Genomic DNA, 25,968 nt, shown 5'->3' with positions numbered 1-25,968 from the left:
CTAATGGTCTTTAGATCCTGTTGGAGGAGGTGCAGGACAGTCAGCACCAACTATTAGACATCTTGTATGGATCAGTACTAGCCAGAGCGGCCCTACTGATCAATGATGCCATTCTTCAACTAGCACGCACTGTATGGCATATCCCGGACTCATGCACCTCCACCCCAAAGGGGACAGAAAGAAATTATATCCCCCACCCTCAGTCTCAGTTTCTGTTCTCCCATCCTCCATCTAATTCCTTTGTGATCCAGGCTGCTACCGAGCAGCTCAAGCAACAGCATCCACAGTACATCCCATCTGACAAGGAGGGCAAAAGGTTAGACCTTATGGGTAGAAAGGTAGAGTTTGGTACATACCTTTTCTTCTCATTATGCTCCAGTGCAGGAGTCTGCAATGGATACCTTGTTTGGTGCACTGGTCCTCCGTTCCACAGTTCCATCATCTTCCTCGCACCTTCCTCCTACCTCGGTACTGCTTGTTAATCACCCTCAGTGGAATACAATAGGGACCATCACTCAAAGAAGAAGGAGAGACTACTTAGCTCTAACTGGAGGTTATTTGAGATGTGTGGTGCCTATCTGTATTTCAATTGCACCCTTCTTCCCCTCTGCTGCTGCTATGAAAATGCGGTCGGTTTACCCTGCCCTTTATCACCTTGGGCTAAACCACAAGGCAATGCAAGGGCAGATACGCAGTCCAATGGACACTACTACTTTGAAAAGCTCCAGCTCCTGGCACATGCGCAGAACCCTCAGTAGACTACAGATAGGGACCACACATCTCAAAGAACCTCCAGTTAGAGCTAAGTAGTCTCTCCTTCTTGTGGCAGAAATGAGGAGTGAAACACCTTTTAAAAACGACAGTTGCCCAAAACCAGCCCATTGACATTTCTGAGGGATGAATCACGAAAGCTCTTTCAACCAAAGCCCAGCATTAAAGCACTGGCTGTGCCACCCACGTGTGAGCCAGAAAGCTGCATGCTTCAAGGGTAACAAGAAAGCAATGCCTGGCCCCACAAAGTCCCTATGTGGGCTCTCAGCACTACACAGCTTGTTTATTATTACAGTACTATGCAGGCCATGTGGTCTCAGCAGCCATTACAGGAGTCAGGGCGGTGTGCTAAGTCATTAAACCTAAACATATTTTAATCCATAATTGGACAAGATTTTTTCAATTTAGGATTTTTATTTATAGTTTGATCAGGATTGTAATGGATTTTCAGCTTTCTCCACTGAGCTCTGTCAATTTTTACTGTGTCCTTTTAATTGTGTTCTTCCAGTCCAAGTGCCAGCAGTTTTCTAAAGAAGGCTGTTCGTAAAATGCCTTTTGCTTATGCAGGGTGGTGAGAAGGGAAACAATGTATTAGCCCTTGGTCAAGCCACTTTTTAATGGAAATGTCCTTATACTCTGCAACCAGGGGAAGGTAATGCCTTGAACACGTAGCACTCTACATATAGTAATGGTCAGATCACCTTGGTTGAGCCTTGATCACCAGCAGCCGGTTCCTTTCCCTGCTTCCAAAACTACAGGAGCTAACTTCACTGCTCAGCTTTAGGGTAACATACTGTATACACACACCCATGCCTCTGACTCACATGCCTATTAGTTGTCCTCATTTAAGACCCTAATTGGTTTCCACTGCTTTTGCCTCAGCTGGGGCCTTGGAGACTGCTCCATTGGATCTGCTGCAGGTAGAGAATGGGCCACAGTGGGGTCACAAAGATTTGGTGGTTGGGTGCTTTCTATCATCTCTCATGCTGACAGCTCCATTCACACTTGCTGAGTGGTGCTCACAGTTTGGGCAAGGAACCTGCACTCCCTGTGCAGTGCTGGGGAGGTACCATGAATGCTCGGAGAAAGGGTTGGTGAGGAGTGAATTCCTATGAGATTATCCAAAAGTGGCAGTTTCCCCACTCAGTAGTCTCCATGATGGCGCTGCTCCAGCATCCTGCATTTGGTCTGACAGTGTCCTGAATTTGGTAGTCCCAGCTGCACCCTAGCCGAACCCAAGATCTGATGTATTCCTCTGGGTTGTGGGCAGGCAGCTGCAGTTAGTTTTCCCAGCTATCAGCAGCCACTGTGAAGCCTGGCTTCTGGCCACCTCTTTGCTTTCTCTTTCTTCATTCATCCGCTACCACCAGGCACCACGGGTGCCCCCAGGGAAAATGTTGGTGGCAATGACAACAACTGGTAAGGAGGAGGAGGAAGCAGAGGGAGGACAGAATGAGGGACAGTGGCTGAAAGGGGATAAAATGGGGGTCGGAATAAGAGAGGTTCATGGGGAGAATGGTGGAATGAAGGAGGCTGCCCCAGGTTCCTCCACCCCCTAGCAACACCCAGACTCCCACTGCCCCCCAAAACTCACTGCTGGGGGTCTGCACCCAATAAGCCTCTGAGCCCTCTCTCATACGCACACCAACACCCCGTCTTCTAAACACTCCTGCATTCTTCCCCTTGATCCCCAACTCTCTCCAGACACCAGAGGATGACAGACTGACCAGTGGCTTTTCCCCACTGGCAAGAAATGTCACACATGGAGCGGCACAAACCTTGGGCAGCTGCACCGGCTCACTGTGTGCTCTTGGAATAGCGAGGCCTGGGTTTTGGCCTGCAGTAACCAGAAAACACCATGGCAACACTAATTAAGCAAGAGGCAAAAACTGTAAAGATTTTAATAGTGACCACCATGTGAGCAGTGCGATATTAAATGCTATAGTGCAGCATGTGTGTGTGAGAAAGACAGAGGAAGAGAGAGCTTTGAAGCGCTGACCAACGCAGCCAAGTTCTGTGTAAAATTACACAGCTTCTCTGTGCATATTCAGTATTATTGGAAGTAATGGAGTGAACATCCTTTCCTCATAACTTTTAATAAGACAGATCATCAACTGTATTCACTGTGTCTTTAGCAGGAAGCTTGAAGTGGTGCTTTGTGGCAGGAAAGTACATCCAGTAGACACAGTGGCAGGTCCCAATAAAGGCAGCTGTGAAGTATTAGATAGATTTACCTTCTGTGTAGTTAAGAGGGCAAGCCAGGAATTCCAGGGTACAAAGAAAGCCACCTCCACTGAATGGCTATCAAAGGGATAATCCTGTTAAAAGAATATATTTGCTGTGTGCTGCTGATTTATTTACAAAGCCTATGTGCCTGGTGAAACCTTTTAGCCCTGTTAAACTTGAAGGAGTAAAGTCCCTATTAGCATAAATGCGGAGTTACGTACTAAGGTCCTAGGGCTTTGAGAGGAGAATGTTCCCTTGAATTGGTACAAATGGTGAAATAACCATTTAATTTGGCTAGTCAAAATAATAAACTGTTTAAATTAATGTTACAGTATTCATACCCTACAAGGAATTACCTAGAAAACCACGTGTTCAAAATATAGGTTGCTGTTTTGAAAACTCTCTTCCTCACAGACTGAGTGGGAACTTGGAGGTGATATATACCACAGAGGAACAAATTCTTTCCTGATTTCTGGCAAGGGCCTTGGCTTTGTATGCATTCAGTGCCATGCAAGCGCAATGGGTTCAATTTTAACTGTAGCCCTTGGATGCTACTGTAGTATTAACTAATAGTAAGCGCAGCACCACATGGTGAAATCTGTAGACTTGGGGTGGGGTGGTGCGGGGCCCTGTGTGTGTGAGAAAGAGAGAGAGAGAGAAATCAGGATAGAATTTGGCCTTTAAAATTTAACAGCAACTACCAATTGTCCTGCTTTGTGTCAACTGCTGTGGTGATTTTGTTCTTTGGATAAATGTCCACCAGACTAGTGACTAAGATGAGACCACAAGATTCATTTTGCTTGTCATGTAAGTAGCACAGATTGCTCTTTGATTGATGTTCAAAGTCTTTTTTTTTTTTTTTTGGCAGTGATGTAGGAAAATATCACACAATCCTGCAGTTCTCCCAGTCATGTTAATAGGAGTCTTGCCTGAGTGTACATTGCTGGATCAGGCACTTTCATTTCCTCCTAAGCAGTGATCTAACCACTTCTGTTGTTAGTTTGAATGGGTACTTTAACTATCACAAGATTTTTTAAATGAGGACTCCACTGTATGTTTCATTCTAACGGAGTGGGATGGGAGCAGTTTATATCGTCACTCTCCCATTCACAAACAAGCTGCTAGCCTCCTAGATTCAATTATTTTCCTTTACCTGTTTAGAAAAAAACATTGTTGAAGTAACTCCAACCCTGGTGGTATGTAGCCTGCAAAAATGGCTGAGGCATGGGCCTATTAGCCTGACCATGCTGCACTAACGATTTCACTAATGCTTTAACCTCACATGATTGAACAGGGTTTCCCTCAGATGACTGGACAAATGAGAACAGATGATCAACAGAGTTCATAAAAGTGAAATATCTGATGCTGCTCCCCCATTGCTCTTGTGTTGTGGGTAATCTGCATGCATGGGGGTATGGAGGAGGAGAAAGTGGGAAAGCTGTAAAACAGCTCCAGAATGACTGTGTGTATAAAGCTATGCATCAGTTAGAAACTTATTTTAAGAGGTACATACATTGCCATAGGCACTGAGGGCTGAATTCTGCTTTCAGTTACACTAGTATGAATCTGAACTGACTTCATTGTCTTAAATGAAATTACTTCTAATTTAAGCCAGTGTAACTAAGATCAGAATCCATCCCTTAAGAAAAAGGGAATATGTTGAGGGGAGGAGAATATTATGCACCGAGATCAAACAAGGGGGACAAATCCCATAAACCCTTTTATTTCCTAAATCCTGGACCCTTTACTTTCACATGGTAGGCTACTCCTGTAGCATCACTTTTCACCTCCTCAGTATAGAGTGGGCAGCATTTGTAAAGTCCTTCCTTTATTATTCTTTTAACCTGAATGATTATTTTACCTCTACCCAGCTTACCCTGCACTGCTGACAAAACAAGAAGCAATAAATCTTAGTCAAGGCATCTCAGTGTGGGGTGAATAAGCAGCACTGACGCTGATTCCTTAAAAAAACTCATTTCTTGTAACGTGAGCCCTGCTGAGGATGGCCATGTCAACTTATTAGACTTTTTACTTGGCCGTATTGATTCTGTTCTACACCAATGCGGCCCATAATGCTGGCTAATGTTATTGACGAGCCATCAGTCTTGCAGAGAAGTGTGGGGCTTGCAGCTCTTTCTGAACCACAAAAACCTATCCATGGACAATGATGCAGAGAAGGAGGAAGATGCAAGCGAAGCACTCAGGCTGGCTTCATTCGGCCTGTGATACATTAATGAAAGACATACACTGTGGGAAGAGACAAATGTGGCTCTCCAAAAGCCATTTATTTATAAAATAATTATGAATGCACAGTCGAGTCATGGATTTTCATTATTGTGTGCGTGTCCCACACCCTTTCTTTGTTCATATTGTGCTCTAAACAAAATGCTGCCATAAAGGAAGAGGGACAGCAGAGGAGACCCAACCCAGATTACTCACCCCTTCTCCCCATCACATTTCATTACAGGTTAAGGGCAGATGCAGACGAGAGTTTGTCAAATAATGCGAGGCGTCATCTGGGAAGTACACTTCAGTCATGAAGCAGCTGGCCAACTTCTTCAGCAGAGCCATAGAACACAGTCTCCCAGTTCACTGAATGCAGGAATGCATTTGAACAATACACAAACATTGCTGCCAGCCAGTGAGTTTACGTGAATGAGTTTTGTCTTGAGGACTGCTGAACAGGAGGTGTAAACTATGTAAATCTCAATTGTCTTCTTTCTTTCTTTTTTTTTTTTTTAAGTGTTTCTTTTTGAAAGTCTAGGGTGATTCTTTGCAAGTTAGTCTGCCTCTTTCTATAATTAAAAGATAATGAAGCTACTAAGGAAGTTGATTTATTATCACGCACTGTTCTGTTTCTAGAATAACACAGGCACTATCTACCCTCTTGCAGTTATTGTAAGAAATCTAAATGAAGGGCTTGGAAGTAAAACTTTGCTCTGTATCACCTGTAGGATAAAGCTGTTGGGTCAGCTCATGACTGTGTTTGGAAAGCTTCATGGAAATTAAGTCTAATCCTGGCCCTTTAAAATTCCTCATCCATCCTGAAGGGTGTTTTCTGTGGTGCAGGAAAACAAAAAAAGATCCTCCTTCCTTCAGCGGAGGAAGAATTTTAAAGGGCCGGAACTGTTGATCATCAGTGATACTGTTCCTAGCGTGTCTGTTATGGAGGAGGAAGCAAATCCCCTCTGTTCAATTCTGTTTTATAACCTGAGAAGGAAAATAAGCTGTCAAATAAACAAATCTTCCTTCTCTTCCTTATTAATGAGTAGAACTGTTACCTCCAGTACAGAAAAATGGTGAGTTCAAGAGAGCCTTGGGTATTGAGTGTTGACAGTGTGATGCAGCACTGGGGCGGTGCTGAGACATGCTGTCACAAGAAAAGTAACAAAGGTAACAGGAAGCTTAATCAGGCAACTTTAAAAAGCAAAGGAGCTAAAATGATGTCCTAATTATGAAAAAGATTGCTTATAGCTAGTGCTGAGAGAGAGCCCAAGATGGCACCTGGTGTCAGTTTACATTACAAACGCGATCTTCAGCCCATTTTCATTGGAAGGTTTATAATCCTTTCAAGCAAACCTGAGCCTATTTATGATTTTCATGTGAAACGGTCGTTGATATTGAATTTTGGGGTGGAGATGGGTGAATTCACATGATTTAAAATCAATACAAAAGACTTGCAGAAATTTCTGTGAAGCAAAAAAATGGATGAATTTTGCACAACTCTGCTCCAGCACTCTCTCTCTCTCTCGCTCTCTCTATTATTACAAAATAAGCTAACATTCATAGATAGCAATGTTGAGGCACCCACTCAAAAAGAATGAGAGCTAGCAAAATAAGTGTCAACTTAAGCTAAATCACACTAAGCTCCACACTATTTGCAATGTTAGCCCCTGCTCATCCTCCACGTATCATTCCTATAGAGAATTTAATCACCATTGAAAATTTTTGCATGATGAATTTTTCACGCAAGCATTACCCAAGGAAAAAGAGGCTTTGCAGAGTGACTGGAAGATAAAGTAAGGACTAGGAAATGGGAAGGAGCAGTGAAATGGAATATCAACGTGAAATGATTCAGAACTAGAGTTGTGGTTTCGGAATGAGAGGAAGATAACACAGTATGGGCCAAAGTCTGCTCTCATTTACACTGGTGTAAATCTAGAGTAACAATTCAAGATGGTGTTATTCTGAATTTACCCTAGTGCAAAATTTAGCCCTATTTCTTGCTCTTATCTGAGCTTTTATTATTGTTGTTTTATCAGGCCTGTACTTTTGAACATTATTTCCCAAGAACCTGTAAAATTGTTTTTAAAACCTTTCTAAAATCAAAAACAAGCTCCTAAATGCTATGATATTTATTATGGATTTTTTTTTCTGATTTCCATTTAACCAGTTTAGGGCTAAACAGAAGGGCTTTTTGCCATCAATCCATTAGCAAATGGGGATGACCTCGGAAAAGAGACAATTTTACAGCACACAAAAACATAATTTCATGACTGGTCAATCTCCTCTACTTGGGTAAGGCAGTGTGCTGTGCCAATGCATGCAACAATAGTACTATTCTTGGTCTATCATTACAGTGGGTGAAATCCTGGCCCTATTGAAGTCAATGGAAGTTTTACCATTATCTTCAGTGAAGCCAGAATTTTACCCTACAATAGCACAAATGTTCTGACTATAAAAATGATTAAAATATCACCTATTAATTTATGTGAAATTTTCCCTTGTGCAGAAGGCCAGCCCAGGGCATGTGCATCACATAAGTCTATTTTCTTGTGAACCTCTGAATTATTGTGATTATATTGTTTTTTGTTGAACCACCAGAGGTTTTTCTTTTGATATTTAAATTATTAATATTGGGCCTATAAAATTCAGTCTGTTATCAAAACATTGATAACTCCAGTTGATTTTCTATTTGTTTCAGCCTTCTATTATCCTTCTCCTCTTCACCAGTGAAGATTCTTGAAGACAGGTACTCAGACACATAAAGCAATAATCATTTTTTTAGACAATCATAGTTAATGGGGTCAGATGATGATGTTAAACACAGAATTTGAATGAGCTTTTTTTGTATATACAGTAAAACCTGCTTTAATGACTACCTCTGAAGAGAGACCATCTATGACGAGTGACTACTTGAAGAGGCCCCAGAACATCACTGCTGTCTGGTGTGCAAACCTTTGAAGAAAGATCACCTCTTACAAGTGACCACTTTTGCTAACTTCCATGAATAGTCACTCTTGGCAGGTTTTATTGTATTTTCCTTCCTTCTTTTCCAAGTTCCTTCATCATGCCCGCCTCCCTACAAAAAAAATTTATTATAGCAAATTGTTCACCTAAGTATTAGTCAATCATCACATTCATAATCCCATAATATAGAAGTCTTTAGAACTCAGAGAGATATAGAAGTTAGGATATGAAGGTTTTATGCATTTGAATAATTACATTCCATTTATTATAAATCCCACTCATCTGATATGATATTCTTCATTTTCTGACCTAGCATGCTATGTACTGTTGTTGTGCTCTGTTAAAGAGCTGTAGTATTCCACCCAAGAGGTGGCTGGATTTAAATAGAGGGTGACATGGTTCCTGTGTTTGTAGAACTTTTTGGGGTCTTCTGGGTTGAGAGGCACTATTGCGTATAAATGTGAGATATTATGTTGCTTAGATATGAGGTTTTTCTTTCATACCTAGAACTTCTTTAGTTTCTCCCTTCACTGGGTCAAATTCATTTCAAGCATAACTCCATTGACTTCTGGGTAGTCAAACTACAGATTAATTTGGCTGTTTGTGTATATTATTAATAAATCTTTCACACATCCTTGCTTTGACTTTTCATATACATTCCCTTGAGACTGAAAAGATAGCCATCATTCCTCCCTTGTTCTGTGATCTGAGAAAATTGCTGTTCATTCTTTTTACCCCACGCAAACTGTCTGATGCCACAAAGAAAGAAACTGTCCTTAACAGCAGTACCTTCCTTGGACTGGTGACTCAGAACCTGATACCTGTCTATGCATGCAAAGCTCATATGATACAAATAGATTGCCATAAACACAGTTCCCCTTCATTAATTGTCTACTTCTTGCTGAGCTCTTCTTGGCACCATATGCACCTAGCCAATGAGCCTGAGTATGGTACATTTCCATTTAGGAGACCTTTAGCACTCCTCTGCTAGCATACTTAATGGTAACATGTTGGACTCTACTACAGCATCTCTCGCATCAAGTCCTGTAAGAGTCAAAGTGAGGCAACGGAATCTTTTGCTGACACAGCGTAGCATCTTTTGCTGATGCTACTCAGAACAGCATTTTTAAGGTTTGTTTGGGGGTTTTTTTGGGTCAGGCAAGAGAAGTCAAAGATATGTCAGGCTGATGATAACATAATAATAAAATATTCTCTTTGTATTGTAATAGTGCAGATGGTTCACAGCACACTTCAATTTCCAGCATGTGACTATAGAGAAAATGCTCTTGGGCACTCCCTTTAAAAACTAAATCAACAGTATTTTAATTTGCAGTCCCTGCTTCCATTTTTACAATGAGGCACAAGGCAATAAGGAGGAACAGGAACATATTTCTCTTGCAAGTTAACTCAACATGCAGCATGCAGAGGATTACTCAATGCAAACAGTACACAGTCTTGGAGACTTCTATTGATTTTAGCTAAAATGATTAATTTTGTTTTCTTTAATTTTCTTTCCTTTTTTGTTCCTTAAGATTGAAGTGGGGGGGGGAGGACTAGAAAATGATACCTTGTACAGTTTTTAAGCTGTGCTGGAACAGGAAAATCAAACTGGGCTTTAGTAAGTAACAATTCACAGCATAGACTATGAGGCACTATGGAAATATTCAGCATCAGATCATAATCCAAAATGGTGCAGTTTGGCACTCGATTTGCAAATGTGGTGATTATGACTATATAACTATCCCTTTTACTCTGGGTGGGGAGGAGGGTTTTGACTGACTCCACGTTTTAAGTTTCACATAAAACAAGGAATATTAAACTCATATTTGTTACTAGGAAACTTTTTTTAAAAATGATGACCTAGTGTCCCTGTATTTGGTCTCCAGGGCAATCATACCACTGTCTTCTATCCACACCCATAACACACACATTCCCCTGGCACCAAGCCCTGTTGCTGATTAACAAAGTTATATCATTTATAAAAGAAGAGAGCTTCTGCATATTTTATTACAATTATGAATGCCTCTTGCTGGATCACAGAGCATCAAATAAGCCTCCTTTGAAAGAGTGGCTTCCTCCTCTGGAAAAAACAGTTGCCTTTTATATTTTTCAATTACTACCCCAAATAAGCCACTTTTCAGTGGTCCACCATTTATACATGTATGTTAGACCAGATGAAATAATATTTATTGTGTAATTAGTTTGAAAACCAGTCCCAATGGCTGCTAATTCAGTTGTTCTCAGCTTTTCCATACCATGACTCCACATTATAACAGAGGCGTTTCAGGACTCTCTCATATAAATTTCTATCCATAAAGAAATGGAGGGCTGTTGGGAGGCCCTGAAATCGTTTTCATCCCCTCTGCAGGCTGTGCATTCATGTATGTATTATTTGAAGGCATTTGCCAAATATTTGAATGAACAATTTTAAGCTTTTGGGTTGTTCAGGAACTTAACTCTGAGTAATTAAAATTTGTTATTTGTACCATTAGGAAACGGATAGATAAATCCATGGTATGCCCAACCCTTGAATACTGCATGCAGTTCTGGCCATCTCATCTCAAAAAATATATATTAGAATTTGAAAAAAGATACAGAGAAGGGTGACAAAAATGTCTAAGGGTATGGAACAGCTTCTGTATGACGTGAGATTTAAAAGTTTGGGATTATTTATTTTAGAAAAGAGACATGTAAGGGGTGATATGCTAGAGGTTTAAAAATCATGAATGGTGTGGAGAAAGTGAATAAGAAAGTTTTATTTACTCCTTCTCATAACACAAGAACCAGGAGTGCCCCAGTGAAATAACTAGGCAGCAGGTTTAAAACAAACAAAAGGAAGTACTTCACAAAAGGCACAGTCAACCTGTGGAACTCATTGCCATGGTATGTTGTGAAGGTCAAAAAAGAATTAGATAAGTTCATGGAGGATGGCTATTAGGCAAGATGTTCAGGGATCCAACCCCATGCTCTGGGTGTCCCTAGCCTCTGACTGCCAGAAGCTGAGAGTAGTTGACAGGGGATGGATCGCTCAATAATTGCCCTGTTCGGTTCATTCCCTCTGAAGTACCTAGCATTGGCCACTGTCGGTATACAGAATACTGGGTTAGATGGACCTTTGGTCTGACCCATTATGGCCTTTCTTATGTTCTCCCACCTGACTGCTATAGAATTTTCCTGCATTACAATAACATGGTTCTCCAGATGAGTATCACATTGCAGATCTGGTTTTCTGCGGTCTGGTTGTTTGTAAACATTGATATGATTTCTTTCTGGGCTTTTATGGATAGAGCAGATTTTTCTTTTCTGCTGTTGCTCCTGCTCATGACCAAATTCCACTGTCACCCTTCACCTGTCTTGTTCTCCAAAACAAAAACACAACCCAAAAAAACAAATGCCAGTCCTGGTGGCTTAGTGGAAACATTCTCAGTTCTAAGTTACTTTGCCAAAAACCTGGGCTCCACCTCTTGCTTCTGAGCTGTTACACTGGGCAAGATAAATTAGCAAAAGCACTCAGTCTCTACTGATTAGGAAAGGTAATAGCTCCTGTTGTGCAACAGCAACCCCTCCAGACAAGTAAGGAGAGCCCCATATGCAGTCCTCAGCCAGGAGGGTGATTTTAATGCAGTGGTGCAAGTGTGAGAAGATTCTTAAGATTTGAACACCACGTTGGAGGATCCCGTCCCACCCTCCAAGACAAAAGTCAAGCTGCAGACCCCTCAGAGTCCAGAGGAACAGTAAAAATCTAAATAAAAGCCACGGCTTTGAAAAACTTCAGAGAGATTTCTCATGCTCAGGAGTCAAGAGCATATCTGGCTTGGGGTGAAAAAGAGAAGTCATCTGTGTGAAGAAGAAAAAAAAACACCCACATTCTCTTCAAGTGTGTCCTTTTAAAAAAGAAAAAAAAAGAATAATCATGCAGGAAGGGAAAGCGAGTTCAGGGAAAAAACAAAATCTTGTAACGTTTTAGGAGGGATTATTAGAGTGAAAATTAAGTGTCATGCAGAGCTCTGCTTCGGTCCTGATGTCTTTTATTCAAAGAGCCATCATCCTGTAAACCCACTTTAACAGCTCCCTTCAGATGAAATATAAAAATTAAAGACATTTACAACACAGCTTAGTAGCAGATGTAGTCTTACTGTGGGGGTTTATATCAAATGGTGATGTAACCCCACCAGAAGGGTTACGGCTCTTATGAAAAACTCACACCAGAAAAATCTTGGACAGCTGACAAAATGCCGGATTCTTTTTTGCTTCAAATCCCATTGCCCATTGTCAGACTGGCTTGACTTTTTATTTACCTCTGTAAGATGGAAAAAAAAATCCAATTTTCTTCCTGGAGGCCTTCCCTGTTACATTATTGGTCTTCAACTGTGTGTTTGGGTGTAAGATAAACAAAGGGGCCTTGCAGTGCTCCACCATGATTAGGGCGAGATGCACCATGTGAAGGGGTGTGGGGCAGGCTGTGGGAACATTTTCAGGCAGATGGAGGTCCAGGTGGTTTCCTGAACCTTCCAGAACAATCTAACTGGTTAAAAACCCTGTCATACATTTTTCTGTCTCCTCACTTGAGTGATTTAGTGTGTGATCCCATAAGCAATGCTTTTCATAGCAAATCCTATGGAAAATCAAACCAAAAATCAAAGGTGAATAAAGTCATGACTCTGCATTAGCCTCTGTCCTGAGAGGGAGGAGATTTTTCTATCTGATGCAGATCTTGTTACAATTACCCATGCCACTGTCATCTCAAGCGCAGACTGCTGCAGTGCTCCCAGCATAGAGCTAAACTTCAGGGGCACTCGGAAACAGAAGCTAGAACAGAATGCTGAATAAAACTTGCCTCAGTGGGGTTGCCTGTTGGGAGCATGTGAGACCAATTTTAATAGGTTTCTGGGTGGAATTCAAGGTGTAGGGTTTAACCTGCCAAGGCCTCAATGGTTTGGGACCTGAGTGTTCACCTGTCTCACTGTAACAGGCTGCCACTGTAGAACTCAGCAGTGATGTTCAAACCAATGTAAACAAAATGATTGCAACAAGGAGTCCTCTGGTTTGGAACTTGCTGCAGAAAAGGCCAGGGAGGTTAACTTTTCCAGGCACGCTGCAAAGTCTGTCTGCCTTTCTTCTCTAGCACTGTGGCATAGCAAGTGGGCTGAGGTGGATTTATGGGCAGCCCCTTTGTTAGTTTTGTGATTTGTAATGTATGGGATAAGTGCCCAGAGCACAGGATGGGTGCCTGCAGTTACATTTTAGAAATTTGAAGAAAGAAAGAACAATAAAATATACATTTCAGAGAAGGCTTTTTGGGGGGAGGGTGGGGAGTCTCAAGGGGGCAAGTGCAGTCTTGGGTGTCTAGCTTAGTTGATTTCTATAACACTCAACACTATAGTATTGGAGCACACTCAGGTAACTGGCGGAGGGGAGATGAGGCTGGCTTATCAGTTGTGGAGTCAGGAGAGGTCTTAAGAAGGGGTGCCTTGCTGGTGCCTAAAGCTGGCCTGTGGACAGGGAGCGCATCATAACCATACATGGCATGCTACAAAATAGAAGCGCTCCCAATCTCAAATCACATGAGACTAACAGGAGATGACAACAGAGGGAGTGACCAGAGTCTGCAGGACAAGAACAAACATTAGCATGAGAGACAAATGACTGGGGTCTTGAGGGTGACAAAGTTATTACTGTTTAAGCCTATGAGACTACAGTTTATAAGAAGAAGTAGGCTTTGAGAGGGACTTGAAGGAGGACGAGGTGGGAGTGGAATTGTTGCACATAGGGCTGTGCAGGGGTTCAAACATAGGACAGATGGGTGAAGGCATAAAGGAGGCAGTCAGATGGGCAGGCCAGACTAAGTGAAAGGGGGATGTTTGGGAAAGAGGTGAGAAGAGATGAAAGCAGAGAGGCAGGAAGAGCGCTGAAGGTGAGAACAAGTAGCTAGACTGATTCAGCAGGCACTAGGGTGCCTTTAAAGGGACTGTAATAGAGGTAATGTAATCACATGAGGTAGATGACTTTGTTAGAGATACCGTCAAGAGATTGTGTTACCAGGGGAGCTGGTGGAACACATTGATAACCCAATGAGCAACTGATAACCAAGACCAGATGGCATTCATCCAAGTGTTTTGAAGGAATTTAATGAAGTGATTGAACAGCTACCAAAGTCTATAATCATTCACATAATTTAGATAATATACAGGAGGACTGAAGGATAGCAAATGTTGTACCTATATTTTAAAATGGACCTGGGATCCCCTGGAAATTAGAAGCCAATGAGGATTATTTCAGTATCAGGTAAATAGGTTAGAGCAATAGTTACAAATAGAACTATATAACACCTAGCTGATTGTTTTTCTCCAGTTTGCTAGAACAATTTGATCATGTCAATTAAATAGTGAATAAAAGAGGACCCGTTGATATAATTTATTTGAAGTTTCAAAAACTCTCACAGGAGACAGTTAAAGAAACAAATAGGTGGTCAGAGGCAAAGTGCTTCCATGGAGCAGAAACTGGCTAAGGGAAGGAAAACGGAATGGGAATGAATGATCAAGTTTTCCAGCCAAACAGAGGGATGCTACATAGTTCTGTACTAGCACAGTGATATCTAATATACTAATCAATAATATTAAAAGAATGAGTGACAAAATGAGTAGTTGGTGCATTTTAGGATACAAGACTAGAGAGGACTGAGAAATTTCAGAGATTGAATGGTGAACACAGTGGCAGAAGAAATCCAGTGTTGACAAATGCGAAATAACACACACTGGAGGATTAACACATTGCTGGGTTCTAAGTTACCTGCAAACACACACAAAAAAATGCACTGAGCATCATTGTGGACAGCTCAACGAAAACCTCTGCTTAATGTGCATTTGCAGCTCAGCATGATGTAAATCTTCTGTGTTTCAAGAAGAAATGCCTTTAATAGCATGTTTCTTTTGGATGCTTTATACATCCCTTCCCCTAATATTCCCCCAACCCACCGAATATTTTTATTTATGCTTTCTCTTATTGTTCACATCTGTTTTCTCCATGAAAATAAAAAGGGATTTTTTTCTCACTTAGTGGAAAGTATAATGGTGAAAATGTATACATGGTATGGATGATAGTTGTTACAGGAGAGATCTCTGATCAAATAATGACATTGCTCAGCACATTGTGGATCAGTCGTAAGACTAAGCCAGAATGTTCAGTCCTCATCAGTGATCTTCTCAGTGCAGCTGAGAAGTGGGGAAGGAAAGGTGGGGGAGAGAAAGGTGCCTCTAAGACTCCTTTACAGTTCCCTGAGCTTGGAGGCCAGACAAGAGGCTAACTTAGGGCAGTGTTGGGGTTTGGTTTAACTTGCAACAGCTACAACAGCCCCCAAGGTTTATGCCAGGAAGGGATCACCAGAGTGTACTATGCTCTGGCTACATCCCTTATCTCCTGGCCATGCCCCTGACATTTCCATTGTACTAGGAGATGTGAATGTGGGTGGAGTGTGTCCCCACAAGCATGCTAGCTCTATACTACCTGGATATTCTCCCAAATGAGGGAAATTCTCAACTGGCTGGTTAAGCTGGTTATGGCCCCTTTCCACCACCAAATCAGTGCAAAAAGGCCATACTGGGCCCAAAGAAATGCCATAAGGTTGCTACAGAGAATTTACTACTTCCATTCAAAGTGCTGAGCTACTTTAAATAAGAGGGTAACCCTGTTGCACATCATTAGTGGGCAGAATGCAAGTGAAGCAGTAAGGTGTGTGTGTAAATGCAATTTTTCACATGGACCTGACCATTCTATATGAAGCTGGTGTATGTGTGTTTGTCTATATCATAGATACACTGTTAGCTTAAAGCTACTGCTGCGTTATTCGCAAAAAGAAAAGGAGGACTTGTGGCACCTTACAGACTAACAAATTTGTTAGTCTCTAAGGTGCCACAAGTCCTCCTTTTCTTTTTGTGAATACAAACTAACACGGCTGCTACTCTGAATGCTGCAGTATTGTTGCACCTGACAAGGATGTGCCCCAGAGAAGAGGTTGTGAAGCTGCAAAACCTTTATGGTGCTGCCCTAAGAACCAATACATTGCTGCTGTACTTGCTTCCCCTGGGGACCTCTGATCTGGCAGTGGAAGGAACTTGCAAGAGGTCTCCTCAATTATTGGTACCAGCTGCAAAGCACTCCTGGTGCCCTTTCAGACCCTATATCATATAGCTCTCTGACTCTCACCAGCACAAAGACTTGGCTACTGTGGCCAGACTGAGTCTGTTTCCCAAGGAGTTCAAACTGGATCATTGCAAGAGTAAAACCACAACATTTCCCGGGAGCTGCATGAATGATGGATCTTGAAGCAACTGGGAAGGCCTACACTGCTGGTCATAGGACCTGAGAGCATAAAGCAAGTTGGGGGAAAAGAACATTTTCCACATGCCTTTAGCCAGGATCATGCCAACACCTTGTCTGTTCATATGTCTTTTAGGTTATAAGATGGGGGTTGTCTCTTCATATGGGATTGTAGAGAGCCTAGCACAATTGGGCCCTGATCCCTTAGAGGAAGAGGGACTGCACATGGCTGTTAAAGGTACCAACCCAGGAACCAGGGTGACCAGCAAATAAGTGGCCATGAAACAAAATGTATCAAAACAGTGGAGCTGATTCAGTCACAGGTGCCAAAAATTCTCCAGCTCCTTCAGAGAAAAGAGCATGGGAGAGTGAGGTGGTGCTTGTGGGGTGATAGGGCTTTGTGCCTAAGGGAGAAAAGAGGGATGGAAAAGGGCACTTGGAATAGGATATCTACTGCTGCGTCTACAGCTGCAGCCCATCCTCGTCACCCAGTTCCCCCTCAGAATTAAAAAATTTGAGACTAAGGATAAGGAAGGAGATCTGGATCCGCTTTTTGGTTCTGCCCCTGACTCACAGTATAACCACGGGTAAATCATTTAACCATTGTGTGCCTCGGTTTCCCCATCTGTATAATAGGGATAATACCTTCCCACCTTAGAGGGTGTTGATACACCATTCATTAATGCCCATAAAATGCTTTGAAAACCTTGAATGAAAGTGAAAGGTATTAACATTCTTCTTCAGGTCTCTTAGAAACAAGCAACTGAAAGAAAAAAACTGGCAGGAGGGGCTCTGCTCCACTCCTCCCCAACATGGAAGCAAAGCACACAGGGGAAGGTAAGCTTCTTAGTTGTTCTATATGCTTTACCATGAGACTGCTTTTCCTTCTTGTTTCCTGAGAGGTAGAGTCAGGCCATCTCTTTGCTGATAGGTTTATTAAAAGTGGAAGGACAGGATGCTCAACGAGAAAATAAAGAGAAAATTAGTAAGATTTTTCTTGTGCATATTACTGCATGGCAGACCAACTTCCATCAGCTCCCAAAATTCTGAAGGTTTAGGATTAAGCATCATTGATAAGTGCTGTGTTTCCATTTTTATCTTCTTGTATTTAGACAAATGCTCTTTTTTGATGAAACATCTCTCCCTCCCCCCATCTGTTTCAATAAGCTGAGCTCTGCCTGGGTCTCTGGGGAAAGTCGCTGTACTCTACTCAGTACCCCAAGAAGCAGCAGCTGCAGTTACTGTGTGAAACATGGCCGGGTTTGTAATTGTAACAATGGCAGTTTTCAGCTAATGACAGTGCCTATGGCACTTCTGTGCGGACAGGAAAGAATGCAAACCTCAGAACATGCAAAGAGTCTCGTAGGTCTGGGAGGCAGACTGAGACAAATTTGTCTGCTCATCTGCCTGCCGGTGAGATCAACTTTCCCGCCCCTGGGAGAGGTTTTTAAAAAGTAGCCAAAACAATTAGCTGTATATCTAGTCTCCTCAACATGCCTCTTCCCCCATTCCTCCCCAGTTCTCAAATGTTATCAGAGGAAGCAGAAGAATATTTTTAAAGGACATTTAATTGTAAATAAGCTGACATTAACCTCTGAAGTGTAGGGCTCAGCGCCAAATGTAGCAGTTAGAGCTAGTGAGGGAGCAGAGTGGAAAGCTCTCCCGTGGAATGTTACCTGTGTTGACCTCAGAGCTATTTATCAGATGACCTGACAAATAAAAAAAAATTGATGCAAAAATTTTGCTTGCAGTTATTGTGCTTTAATGGACACATTCATGGGACCAGAGAGTGAAATACTGTTCATATGCTTTTGAATATGAGGAGCACCTGGACAGGTGAGACCAGGGTATATCACCAGAGAGGAAAGTATATACAACTCCAGTCAAAGAACCATCTACTCTCTTGGTCTCCCAGGTTTACAAGCCACCTGGCATTGCGTGTTTTCCTTCCTTCCTCACTTCCAAGGGAGACAGAACTTGCCCTCTGCTCAACTTGCCAAGCACCACATTTAACGGACATTTACAAGACCTATCACATTAAGTGGACACTATTAAGATAAGAGGCACATTTAAGCATAGAGATGCACTTGCCTAATAGCTGAACGGTGTTGATAGCTGGGAACATAAAGCCCTCCAAAATGGTATCTAATGTTTGAATTCCATTTAAGAACTGACATCATCACTATCAGCCAATTCTGTTCTTGGCCTCATTATTATTATTTCAGCTCATTTTCTTCATTAAAGCAGATGTGGTATAAGTGAGGGCTGTTAACACACATATTCCACACCTAATGGTTATGTATTTTACTACCTTGAGCATCAAGCTGAAGGGGACCGATGTCGTTTGATGCAACATAATGTAAAAGACAGATTTCAATCACTACTATGCTTAAAAAAGACAGAAAGAAAGAAAGAAAAGAGAGGTGGAAAAAGAGCCCCATTTCCCCAGATCAGACACTCAATGTGCTACTATATTCTGTCTGAACATATGATACCAAGTGCAGGACCCTCAACCCAGAAAATTCAGAGGATAGAAGAAAGCTGACTATTTGACTCTTGCAACAGGTTCAGTACATCTCTAGACACATCCTGGAGCAATAAAGAATGAAAGAAAAATTCTTTTTTAGATTAAATACCCAGTTTGGTATTTAGCAGCCTTTTTAGCAGTTGGAGACTTTAGCTTATAAATCTACGATGCATACATCTTCCTATGCATTTATTCAGCTAATAGTCTGCAAAATTTAGGGACAAGTTGTCAACCGCGGGGTGCAAGATGAACACCCGCAAAAATAAAATATCCCTGTTGCATATTTGCATATGCATCACATGCAGTAATTGTGTATGTATGAACACCAGTCAATTGGGCACATGAGCAAGTTAGATCTTTTACTTCATGTTTGTACAGAATCTACCACAATGGGCCCTGACTGGGGGCTCTAGACACTAAAGTAAATACAAATAATCAACCACCACCACAGTCAGCAACACAAAACACTCAATTAATGTCAGCAGCCACCAGAGTGCTGGTATAAATGTAGCGTTCAGCCTGTGCAATGCATTTTTTTTGCACAAGTACCCATCGTGTTTGCAGTTGAAAATTTGGCTTGCATGATTAACATGACATCGCTCCCATACAAATAAGAGGGAAGTAAACTGCGAATCTTTGAGCTGTTGCTGCGGAAGGAACTGGGCAATGAGATCAGTCTAGGCATAAATGGTATGACTGGGATTAACCCCTCAACAGAGACACACTGGAATGACTTGTGTGAGAAAAGATTATTCACGTAAGAAAGGGTTTGCAGGATCCTAGAGCAAAAATGAGGGTCTGCAAATGAGGAGTGAGGTGTGACAGTGCTAAGGGGAGAAGCATACCCATCTGCTCACATTGGGCTGGGCACCAACCAGTGCTTATCAGCCCCCAATTTCACAAATACTAAATATTCGCTCACATTTAACAAAATAAATAACACCAAAAGTGGGGTGAAGGGAGGTATTAGTTCAGGTTGCCACTATTTGAAACCTCGTGCAGCTCTGGGGAAATAAGTACTGAGCATCTAATCCAAGCAATGACACTAAAGGTAAATGGATTTGGGTTTTTTTTTCTCCGTGTACAGTAGTAGCAATAACGGCAGTGACAGGGCATTTGTATCCACACATCACATCTGGTGAAAATATTTCATCTGGGAAGCATGGCTTTTATCACATAAGTTGGTCCTCTTTTTTTTACTGCCTAAGGTTTCAGATTGCTTGTGATTTTCACCTGAATCCTGGTTGGAAGGCATCATTCCACTCCAGATTCAGGAAGGCAGGATATAAATTGAAGCCAATATATTTGCTATCGGAGAAACATGTATTATTATTAAAAATCATACATCACACACTGAAGTAAATACCTTGCATGGGGGAATTGGAATCATTCACAGAGAACTAGATCCATCACTTTCTAAATCAGGTACATCAGCTAGTGAATCAAATGCATCACCTTTGAATTAGATGGACTCCCCGTTGAATTAGATGCATCACCTATTGAATCAAATACATTACTATTGAATCAAAAACTGTACGTCACCCAGTAAATCATGTAAATATTACCCACACTGCACGTTGAACAGCTGCATCACCAATAAGTTTAACAGCTGACATGTTAAAGCTGCTATAACATTTAAACAATTACCTTAAGGACCAAACTCAATCCATCAGTCACTAGTCCTGGTAGATAACTTTGCAGAGCCAGAAAAATCACACTGAAGGAGTTTGTTTCTTTAAATACAATATTTTTTGGCCTCTAATAGCTGGATAGAACCAGCTAAAATGAGAAAGAAAAAAAAATCTGTCTCAACCATACTGCCATTTTAGATTATGCTAAAGGAGATGGTTAGATGTTTAGGGAGATGTTTATATGTTAGTGAATAATGTGCCATGATTGTTCTAGGTATTTTAACCACTGTAGGGAGGTAAATCTGCTTAAAGTTGTCTAGGCAGCCAGCAGCCCAACTAGGCTAAGGCGCTTGCAACTTTGCTAACACCAGTGAAGCTGAATCAGTGGTAGGAATGGGGGAAGCATTTCTGCAAAACGGCCCTAATGCAGGCAACATTTAAGAACCTTGAATCCAAGTGACATTCACCTGATTTTAATTTTCATTTCAAACTCAAAACTCAATCCAAGGTCCTCCATAAGGTGAGCACCTCAAATAAAATTGGAATTGAATTATGGCTTCTCCATAAAATTGCAGAAAAGTATGATTTCACAGGCTGTTTGCACAACATCAGGTGAAAAGGGGTAGTTCCAAAAGCATTACACTTTGTGTTCTGGGCTCCATTCAAACTCAAAGGTGTGGCCACTCTTGCAATGAAACTGAAAGGAAGCTTTTCACTGATGACTGTGAACTGAAAAAGCCAGTTTTCATACAGTGCTATTAATAATATTTGCATTTCTTTAGATGTTTCTGCTGGAGGATCTCAAACACTTTAAAAACATTAATAAACAAAACCTCACAACTGCCCTGTGAAGCAAGCACTGATATCCCCATTTTACAGACAGGAAAAATGTGTCAGAGCGAGATTCAGTGATTTCCTCCCCTCCCCCGCCCAGGTCATATAGTAGCTGTGGCAGAGCTCGGAGTAGTACTCATATCTCCTGGCTTCCAGTGCTATGCTTTAGCCACAAGCCCATCCTGCCTCATCTTTGCAGCTATCTCACACACTATTAGAAAAGTGTTGGAGCGCTTGTTGGCTGACGCAGGAGCATGAAAACTGCAATGATGCCTGCAACAGTGGAGCACAGTTGACATCTGCTCAAGAAGTATCCAGGGGTTTTGCACAAAGTGATCAGAAGCTGAGCTCAGGTACTTTTCTCCAGCAGGAGCTAAGTGCATAATAAGCACATCTGAGTTGGAGGGATTTCTTAATGTTCCACATTAGCGGTGGGGGTAAGGGTGGGGGGGGAAGCAAGGCAGGGATGGAAGAAAAGACTGGAAGAAGGAAATAGAAGCAGGAATGGAAGAAGGCTCTATGTGGCCTGGGTCAGTCCAAAACACAGGGGCCCTTATGAAGCTCTCCAGCAGCCTATTAGAATATCAAACCTTTTCATGTGGCCAAGATCAGCTGATTCTTCAAACCAAATGGGATAGAAAAGGGTAAAAGGAAATACAATTAAAAGGAAAGAAAGTGAAGAGAAAGGGAAGGAAGCTGAGCTGGTCTAATTGGACCTAATATGCAGTGGTCACTCCTCCCCAGTTAGCTCTTTTCTACCAGCTCAGACCATTACTGCAACATTATGGGTTCTCTTATTTCATTGCCCATAGTAGTTGGAGAAATTAAATACACTAGTGGAGATACATAGAGTCGAACCTCCCATCACTATGTTTGGCTTAGGTTAGTGCGGTCAGTAGTTCATTTTCTGAAGCATTCTCGTATTTTAGAAAAGAAAGGAAATGTTTAAAAAAAACTAACAGAAAAGCTCTTAATGAGAATGGCCTGACTTCCCCAGCCTTTGTCATCCTTGTGACCATCACTGTAAGAAAGCAGTGGAAATAAGACATCTGAATTTCAAAGCCCAGTCATCCATAACAGACAGAAGTTGCATGCTGTACTCTTTAACCTTTGAAATATTCTGTAGTTTTGAGTGGCTGGTTGTTCCACCTTTTATCTCCCAGGTTCCCAAGGCTGTAAAAGGGGAGAACAGGAATCAGTCAGCCAGTCAATCCAATTATAGCACATAGAGTCTACTGTTGTCTTTCACTGAGGGCATGAGTGAAGAATGAAAAAGTCTCATTTGTGCGACAAAGGTTCCAGGGAGAAAAAAGAATGAGCAGAAGAAAAATATATTTCTCTGCCAATGGCTGGAATGAGAATGGGGATGGTTAAACTCCAGCCATCATTTTCTTAAGGGACGTTATCTTTTTAGTCATCTCTTGATGTAGATCATGCAACTCTCTTCTCAGTTGAAAAATTCTTGTTCCTTGTGCCTGCATTCTGTTTATATATCAGTGTCTTCATGTTGACACAATAGGTATACCAATGGTTGTCTGAGCTTCATAGCCTCAAGGGTATTGTCTGTGTCCAGTTCTAGAAGCAATTGCTTTAGTAGACATTGTAGCACCTTTTCCAAATACAGCTGGTTTGTTTGGCTGTCCACTTTGCAAAGTACAGTATTGGACTCAATATGGAGATAATTTAATAGAAGATTTGCCTGTCTAATTTATAAGGGGAGCCAACTGTTTCAAAAGGTGACTTACAGGGTTGGAGTCAATAGATGACATATCTGATTTAAAAGTCGAGCTCAACACTTCAATATGAAATACCATATATCTTTTGCAGTTCCTTGTGTAGTGCATTTACATCAGTGTGTGTGACAGGGGAAGGGGCAGGAGTATGGAAAAAAGACTGGGATTGGATCAGCACTGGTCCCATTTCTAGAGTTAATGGACCCAGCTCATCCTTGACCCAGTGTTTCCAGTTTAGTTTGCACTGTGAATACCTGCAAAAGCCTTTGTGAGTGTTTGCCTTTTACTGGAGCCTTGCTGGAAGAGGCAATGTTAACAAATCCCATGACCATCAATGATGGCTGAATCTCAAAGGGTATGAAGGGTCAGTTCCAATAGCACTGGAGCTGGCTGAAACAAGGTGGTTTTAAGTTCAGAGGGACTTATCCAGTCCTTTTGTTTGGATTCAAGTGATTTTACACCTCCAAGTTTCACATACCACTGGTACTTATATACCGCAGGAAAGGAAACATGAGAAATGTGATTAGATTTATCCCAGAATTGTCCATTTCTTCACAGCAAAAACAGTTTTTCCTTTCATCTCAAAAGTCATTATTATTATGCAGGACTCTACTGCATCTGACAATTGACACACCTCTTCCACCCACATCCAATATAAAGACAAGCCCCAGAGCAAGACTCAACTGTAGGTGTCCCTCTTCCTTCCAACAACTTTCATATAAATATATTGTGGTACTTCTGGATGAGATGTTTCAGTGGACTTGCTGCTGATTTGGTCACAAAATATTGGTAAGTGTCTGTAATCACATAACTGCTGCTTCAGCAGCATAGTGGGCTGGTAGCTATACAGAGAAGAAGGAACTGTGGGGTATGATTTTCACCCTACCCAGGTCTGTCTAGCACTGTTGTAGAAATCAAAATGGAGAGGCAAAAAAGGGATGGTATAAACATTATTTTGGGAGTTAGAAACTCCTGAGTTCTAACCCCAAGTCTGACAATGATTTTCTTTGGGCAAGTCACAATTCCTCTGTTTCAGTTATTCTGGCAATGTAAAGGGAACAATACAGTACAGATACACTATGATACAGTGTTGTGAGACTTTATGGACCCAATGCAGCTCGGAGTAACTATCATGGAGAAGTCTGAGCTAACACTGGCAGAAACAGTGATGTAAGAGCCAAAGTAGTATAATTTGTACCCATTTGGCATCCTGCAAAATTAATATAAGTGACAAGATCTAGATTCTGAGCTCAGTTACACTAGTGAAATTGGTGGATTTGCTCTGGAATCACATGATAGGAATTGGGGACAGATTCTAAAAGCTGTTCCTTTTAATGGAGTTAATCTGGGTTTTTATCAGTATAACTAAGAACAGAATTTGGTCTGGCATGTGCTGTATAAGTGCTGTAAATTAAGTAGAAAACATAGTGTTCTAATAATTACCCTGCCAATTTTTCTACTCCTTCATCCTTCCCTGCCCCCCACTTCTCATTTTATTGGGTGATGATATGATTTGTAGGAGAAACATGACCTTGTTTGCAGCATTGTACTTGGTTATTACCAAAAAAAAAGAAAATAAATGTTAACTTTCTTTAGCTATTTCTTCTTTATCTGCAGCCACCCCCAGGAGAAGGGATGCAGGAATCTAAAAGTCCTCTCAATGCTATGCCTCTCGATGCCTCTTGAAAATGCTTCTTTAAATGGGATCAACCATCACTTCCTATTAGTACAACCAGCCTTTTCAGTGATGACGTTATGCAATGTGAAACACTGTGATTACTTAAAGTCATAAGCCTCGTCTTGTGAATATACCTCTGCGTCCCATTGTGTGCAGAGGAGGAACTGTTTAGCTTTGTAAAACTAATGCAAAGATTTGAAATCTCAAGTGATCACAGAGTGGAATACGGCTGCTCTCACAGATCTAATGTTTACTAGCAGCCTCCTCTATGTGTTTTTTCAGGGACACTACCTGTTTCACCAGACGTACCTTTGCACTAAAATCAAAATGAAGATCTGACTCTTTACAATATGAGAAGTCTCCCTTTGCAGAAGGCACACAGGTAATACAGGACCAGCTATCAGCTGGTGTAAATTGATGTTACTTTACTGAACTGACTTCAATGGAACTACAGTGTTTTATGCCAGCTGAGGATATGATCCATGCTGTTTCCTTCAGGGCTTACAACGATATCCAGTAAGGGCTTGTCTTTTTATTTTCTGACAACAGAATTTCATTTCTTCATAATTTGGGCTTGGACGTCTTGTTCAAATACATTGGAATAGCCTTTACCAGCAGCAGACTTGCCTATGACCTGCTGTAGAGCTCTCTGGGGCTGAGATTGTGACCCAACTCACTTTGAAATTTGGTATCAGTACAACAAACTAGCAAGGGCAGGGTGCCGAGACTGAGCTCTCCCAATGGATTAATGGTAGAGTTCTATTGCCAAGCAGGAGATCCGAGTTAGACTCCTACTCTCGTTTTTTTCCCCTCTAGCTGGTGATTTCTCAGGAATGCTACAGTGGCTGAGAGCAATGCATTCACTAGCCTTTGCATGGACGAGAAGTTCCTCATTCCACTGAAGGGTCTTCATCCAGTGGCAGAAAGCCACCATAAGGCCTGTGCAGTACATAAATCCCACTCAAACCATCAAAATATGGCATATGTGGGATGTACATGGTTCCTAGGCCTTGTTCTAGCTTTTCGCACAGGAGTGAATTTTAAATAAAACATGGCTAGAGC

Source organism: Dermochelys coriacea, chromosome 5, assembly GCF_009764565.3.
Source record: "Dermochelys coriacea isolate rDerCor1 chromosome 5, rDerCor1.pri.v4, whole genome shotgun sequence".
In the NCBI taxonomy this organism is placed as follows: domain Eukaryota; kingdom Metazoa; phylum Chordata; order Testudines; family Dermochelyidae; genus Dermochelys; species Dermochelys coriacea.
This window is presented reverse-complemented; position numbering follows the sequence as displayed.